This window comes from Protomyctophum parallelum (genome assembly GCF_964188405.1).
Source record: "Protomyctophum parallelum genome assembly, chromosome: 13".
Taxonomy (NCBI): Eukaryota; Metazoa; Chordata; class Actinopteri; order Myctophiformes; family Myctophidae; genus Protomyctophum; species Protomyctophum parallelum.
This window is the reverse complement of record NC_139708.1, coordinates 43,826,802-43,834,247: the sequence shown is the minus strand read 5'-3', so window position 1 is coordinate 43,834,247 and position 7,446 is coordinate 43,826,802.

The following is a 7,446-nucleotide window of genomic DNA, read 5'->3' as shown; positions in this document are numbered from 1 at the left end:
GTTTCCTTTGGCCTATTCATTGGTTGGATTTGCTTAATGGCTTTGTGCACAACAAAAAAACAACAATGTACAGTGTACCATTTAATTCAAATCAGACATAAGCTTCATTATGTAAAACCATATATGCTAGCTATAGGCTGTAGGCCTACAGGAAAAATACACAAACTAGATGTGGTAATAATAACACAGGTTCATATAACTGTCACTTATGATTGAGGTCTGTGCAAGACTGCAACTGGCCTGTAGTCATAGGTTATGCCCCCCCCACCCACACACACACACCCCTACACACCACACAGGCACACACACACACCCCTCCACAAACACAGTGACACACCCCTCCACACACGCACACACACACACACACACACACACACACACACACACACACACACACACACACACACACACACACACACACACACACGTGTGTGTTTCATGTGCAGCCCATCTCTCCCTGCTTCATGATTGTTGACAGCCATTATTAAACCAATGTCAACAGAAACAGCGAGCAGCAGCAGTCTCAACACAAACAGCGGCCAGCCGCGGTCCGGCCAGTTGTTGATGTTTATGTCCCTTTGCACAAGGCCTATCGAACACATCTTCTGAGAAACGCTGTGTCAATAAATGCCCGGCCGCGACAACTAGGACCGACACTGTACAATATGAAACTGTGTGTGTGTTGTGTGTCTTTAAGAAGCAGGAGGAGGCTCCCCTGTTATGATAGGAAATCTCTCTAAGCTGCAGTTTATTATAAGGGATCAGGAAGTGTATTAATACGGTGTGTTCGCGTACAGCCGGACCCCTGCTCTCCGGCCTATATAGGGTCTCTCTGTAGTCTCTAGGCCAGGGGGTTTTCGACTGATCGTGAACCATGGACCACCACCCTGACTATAAGAACCATGGGGACCACTGTTGGCTGTTGACATGTGGGCTAAAGGTGGGTTGGGTTAAGCCTTCAATCTGCCTTTGGCAATGCATATTGCCCCAGGCGGATTGAGTCTAGTGTCGCTCAATTGTGAGCGTGTTTCGGCGGACCAGCAGTAGTGGAGGACCAACCAGGGCCCGGTATGTGTGTGACATACGCTGCTCTGATTGATTTTAAGTTTAACCAATAGAGTCCGTTTGAATCTTTTTGTAACCGCCCCTTGAAAAAAACTAATACCAGACTAATATCCACGCAGTGTAGTATGGCTACGCCTACACGAGGCTAGGTTGGGGTGGCACTTGAAGATTGCTTGAAATTATGCTCAAAAAGAGCAAAAAAAAGGTTGAGAACCAAACCACATAACTATATTCCTCTTAACCTTCCATATTAATGGCCTCAGTTAACCCATTAGGCCTACCTCGAAAATTTAAAAAAATCTTCTAAATCCTCCCAGTTTTCTGAAATAAATATTTTCACGATTTATGAGTGAGTCACCATGCAAGTTCAAGTTCAAGTTTATTGGTCATTTAAAATAAACACACCTTATACAATGTATTCGGTTTTTTGTTGACCAAAAGGGAGTGTTTGGCAGAAGCCTCAGCTGATAATGCCAGCCCTTTTAATATTCAAAATAGCTATAAAGAAAAGGGTCACCATGCAACTTTTTGGGTCTAAACGGTTGCAAGGAGTTAACGCTTGCAATGGCCCAAACCACCCCTTGGTGTGGTTTGGGCCATTGAATTCCATGCGTTGAATCACTAGGGTCAACGTGGGTCAACGGGCAACAAGACATATCACACCGCAGGGACAACGCTAAAACCACCTTGACCCTTTGGTGTGGTTAGGGCTTTAGGTCACCACCATGGTCATTTAGCGCACTGCTTCTCAAGGAGTGGTCCATGGCCCACTAATGGTCCATGGCATAATTACAGGTGGTCCATGTCTGTCTCTTCTTGGCTATAGGCTACTGGTGGTCAGGGACAGAGTCTCGTGTTATTTCCTGGTTCCAACCTTACCCTGTACATAATAATGTTATATAATAATAATAATAATAATAGTTTTCAGGTATGACGTTGTGGCAATACCACTTTCACAGAGATACATTGTTACAAAGGGTAAATTATATTTTTACTGTCTGAAAACTCATCCAGAACTTCACAGGGGACTGCATGACTTGTGTTTCATACATGTATCTTGAAAGAGTCTGTGGAAAATATGAGCTGATCCTCTTCTGTATAAGCTTGAATTACTTTTGGAATTGAAACTCCTCCAATGCACTTGCATACACTTTTTCTTTCTCTCTTTCTTATTTTGTACAATATCACTGGCAGGGTTTAGGGATCTATTTCATAACTGAAGGACACTGAGCTCCTGCCTGCTGTAAATGAGACCGCTGAAGTGTTTATCTCTGTCTGTATTAGAGGAATCGATCAAATTATACTTTACAGTGTCTGAATGCTGTAATAGCTAATACTGTATGTTTAAATAATATGTTATTATTACTTAAGGCCAATAGTTGTGAATATAGTTTGTATTTGTTGAATGTACTCTTTCATGGAAGCAAGAGAAGCAAAAGACAGACAGACAGACAGACAGACAGTATGGCAGTTGGCAAAGACCAAACCACCCATGGACACATGGTGTCGATTAAATGGTTCTGGTTCAAAATCTGTATTCCAGCGGTTCCCCTCTTGAACATCTCAAAAGCGCCCTCAGCCACACCAACCCATCCCACGGCTTATGGGTGGGCCCTCAGCCACACCAACCCATCCCACTGATTATGGGTGGGCACTCCGCCACACCAACACATCTCACTGCTTATGGGTGGGCCGCATGCAATTCCTGAGCATGTTTATTTTGCTGATCGATCAATCAATTGTGTTTTTGCTTGGATCAAAGAAACGAATGTGTTGGTATTGACTTTGTTTTACATGATTGTTTTTATATTAAGGTTATGTTATCAATAAAGTATGTGTTTTGCCAATTACTTGGGGGCCCATTTGCAATATACGCATTGCCCACCCGTGGGCCCGCCCCATTGGAATGATTGGAGTCAATGCTGTATTCAGTTCATTTAAATGTTTATTGTCTTGTAAAGGATGTTTAGTTTCCAATAGAAACACATAAACTGTGCTGGTCGATGAGGTCATGCATTTAACACCTACACAATTAACTCTGAAACTACTTGTACCCTTGCTGACCTATAAGATCAAATCTTTCCTCGTCCAACAGGACGGTCTACATCTCAGATGTCCTATAGTCTCTGGTTCTTCTGCACTGCATGTTTCCCTTTCAGATGTCCTACTATCTCTCCAACACTTTCCCCCCTCTCAGATTTCCGATCTGTCTGATTCTCAGCTTTCCTTCTGTCTGTCTCTCCTATAGTCTCCTTCTCATCTTCATGTCCGTCTGTCACTGTGTTAATAAAGCGAAAAGTGCCTGAGGAATGTGCTGCCTATAAACATTAAACAGCGGGGGGATCGTTTCAAAAAACACCAGACAGGGGTTCGATATAGCCTGATAAAGCATGCAAACAGCATAAGACAGACAAGTAATGTCACCGCATCCGGCAAGTATAATGGCAAACTGGACAGACATGCTGTCTTTGCACTAAAATGTACGTTGATGGATTTGATATTCTCATACTAAACAAGTACCTGACCATGTGTTCCATATTTCAGGAACATATGTTATGTTCCTATAAGACATGGAATGGCCGAACACACAGTCAGGGTGTTGGGGAGGCCTGTTGAGCAGACATTGTTGTTGTTGTACAACTACAGACCCAGGGGTCTGTAGTTGGCCCCACAAAATCTCTTTGCAGAAAATAGCCATCTACAAGCCATCCACACAATGGATGTGAACTTGTAGATCTGCTATTTTTTGCGAGAATATTTGCCCATTTTTGCCAAATGTTTGCCTATACGATGATGCGATACTACTTCATTGTCATCTTTCACTGAATACTGTCCCCTGTTCTGCTTTGGCTAATAAGCCAGACTAATATCACACTATGGCAGGCTTTTTTTTAGTCTGTCTCATTAGCCAGGCTAGTTCTGCTTACCCTTATAGCCATAGACAGCTTCTAAATGTAGCCTCAAAATCGATGAACAAAGGACATTTCATTTGTAGTCTGACCTTATTGAATGTTGGAATAAAAACGGATTATGCCATTCCTAGAATGGGATGCTAAGGTTCATACTATTACAATTACAATAGGCATTTAGCAGATGCTCTTAATCCAAAGTGATTTACAGTAAGCAAGAACAACATATGGTAATACATATAGTCATAAGCAAGCTAATAACCTAATATATGTCTAACAGTAGAGTATCTGTACAGTGAAGCTATGAGTATACATTATAGAGTGCTATGTTTACATAAAATGCATATGGTTAAAGCAGCGGTTAAATACTGGTATATAGGCCTACTTTAAAAGTCTTTTATAGCACGCAGCCATGGCGCTGTGGTGTTCTGCGGATTTACTTCGACATCTGCGTTTGGGGAGGATGTTTCTCTTTTGGGAATTTTCTCCTGCAATTTAGTCACCCTCTCATCTCAGTGCAGTGTGACTCTTCCATGGCTGCTAGACCGTGGCATGTTGTTGTCTCCACCAGGCCGAAGGCATGGGGGGAGAGTATGTTTTGCACTCCGTCCGTCCGTCCGTCCGTGTGTGTGTCCGTGAGCAGCTAATCTCCGGCACCGTTAACCCGGTCGATGCCAAATTTTGCACACACACTCCCTGGATGCCAACGATGAACCTCTGCCCCAAAATTTCCAGAACGGCCTGTTATAGCGCCACCAGGAGGCCGCTTTGTGCAAAACAAGTTTTTGCACAGTACACCTACAGATTTTGTCCAAACATCGCACGAATTGGTACACAGTCTCTCTAGAGCCATTCAACGAAACGTGTCTTTCAGATTTCTCAGACTCCATCCTGATTGGTTAAGATTGGCTTCCAAAGTTCACAGGAGTGCTCAGTTTCAAACAAAATGCTGCAAATCATGAACACATCGCGTGGTTTCCGTGAAATTGTGCACGCACATTCCCACTAGGCCGAGGAAGAAATGCCACATGAACAATTTCAACTCAGCCTCAAGGTGGCGCTGTTTTTACCTCTAATTTTCATTGTTTTGTTCCACTTTTGCTGTGGCAATGTAAACGTCACACACACACACACACCCAAACAAACATGTTTAAATTACTCCTAAACATTTTGCCAAACATCACACACTCTCCTATCCTCCTGGTGGAGACCTGTGCCCAGAAGGGCACTTTTTCTAGTTGTATACTGTTGTGCCGGTCACTATAGTGCCAACCCCAGACGGTTCTTTTCGTCCGACAGTTTACCGGGAGAGCATAACACGTGCAGAGGTTCACCCATATGGCCGTCTCCATATATGAAGATCACGACACTGACCTCATCAAACCCTGGATAGCCATACATGGAGAAGACTGGATCATCACCTATAGATGATGCATTCTGCATATATGCCGACCAGCAGCAACTCTACATCTGACCTCAAACCTCAAAACCCTTCGATCTCCATATGTGGAGCTGACCTGTTCTGACATTCCATATGTTGATCCTTTCAAACCATCAAACCCTGTACACTCAAGACACACTCCATATATGGCCAGTACAGAAATGTTGTTGATCTGACCCCCCCCCCCCCATGCCAAAAGCGCCAGCGCTCACCCAGCAGTCTGCCGTCACCCAGGCGGATGCGTGCACACGACCTCGCCCTCAGGGCATCTTAATGTTTATTTTTTATAGGAATACATTTTAACAAATTAATGTTATTGGGGGGCTATGACACAACATATTGGCTGAACTAATTACTTTTGTGGTTCTTGTCATGAAAACCTTTGAAAAACACTGGATTATCTTTATGTTGTTTTAATAAAAAATGTATAGCCTACACAGGCTACAGGTTGATTATATGATCATGATCATGATGATACATTTGCCAGACCAGGTCTCTGACTCTGACATGTTATCTGATATCATACACACTGTGTGTACTGTATAGCGGTGTGCTGCTGCTGAGGGGCCCGCCGAAGCTCCCAGATAAAACTCAGGAAATCCTATGTTTAGATCCTACATTCTGATATGCGTGTGTACACTTCTGTGCGCACACGCCGGCCCAAGTCATGTTATTACGGGCTTTATTCTCAGTCAGTACGGGTACATCCAATCCAAGGCTATTAAAGCTCGTATAGCCCATTGTTGTTATTATTGTTGTTGCTGCACCGTGACTGAGTTATAGCCATGCCTAACCCCGGCTCTTTGTTTGGCTCTTCGGTCTGCGCGGCATACATTACATAACGTCGCTCGGGGACGAGCTCGTGTTCCCACACAACCACACGGACGGTCCTACACTGACTGACTGACTGACTGTGCATCGATTAGTCCATCTTCTCGTTACATCACATCACAGCGCGTTATCTGCCGCCTGCCGTGCCCCACCAACCACGGTAGATGACGACTAGATGCAGTGTGGAAACTATAAGCGCCACGCGTGTTATAATTGAATGACCGCATGCCGCAGCAGCAGCAAAAGGAAGGGAGACACTCCCCCCCAAAAAGAGTGCGCGTTTGCGGCGTGCGGTGCGGTAAAAACAACAGCCCCCTTCTCGGCCCGGGTGGGCGGTGACAGAGCATCATGGCTGGGAGGAGCCATTGGACGGTGTTGCCAGGTGTGCTTATTATAAGCGACATTGGCAGTGGGCTTTTTTTTGCTATATTATAGCAATGTATATATTTGGGCTTGTTTCCTTAAATGTTGTTTACACCAGTGGTTCTAAAATATTTCCATGTCAATGACTGTCCCAAATAAATTATTTTTTTATCAATCTGAAAATGTGCCAGCCTCGCTCCCGTCCCCCGCCATACAAGATTAGATTTGTGTTGTTACCAGACAGTGGCCTTGTGGTTAGTGTCTAGTGTCCGCCCTGAAACTGGGAGGTCGGATCATCATACCAAAGACTGTAAAAATGGGACCCAATGTCTCCCTGCTTGGCACTCAGAAATGCATCAATTAAATGTTGGGGGTCAAATCAACTACAACTAATGATTCCCCGAGCGCGGCGCACGGTGCCTGCGGCTCACCACTCCAAGAGATGGGTCAAATGCAGAGAACACATTTCACTGCTGTGTGTGACTAACGTGTACGACTTTGTTAAAATGTTTGAAACATATTTTACATTTTTTCCTTAAAAATAAAAATAAATAGCCGATGCAGAAATAGGTTTAAAGTGCTCCCGGGTTGCTTATTTCTCTCACGCGGCTGGCAACATGGCCAGAGGATCATGGTAGATCACTGCTGTGTTGTGTCTTTGTTGTGAGGCGACCGGAGAACCACACGGCCGCGTTTGATTAGACTGAAGCCCAGGCTTCTGCTAGTCTGCAGGCAGGCAGGGGCCAGGGGGACCGACACGGTCCAGCGGCCCCGGCCGGGGGAGTCACTCACACTGTCTGCGGATTCATTCTCTGCCGCATTGGGACGACGAGAGAG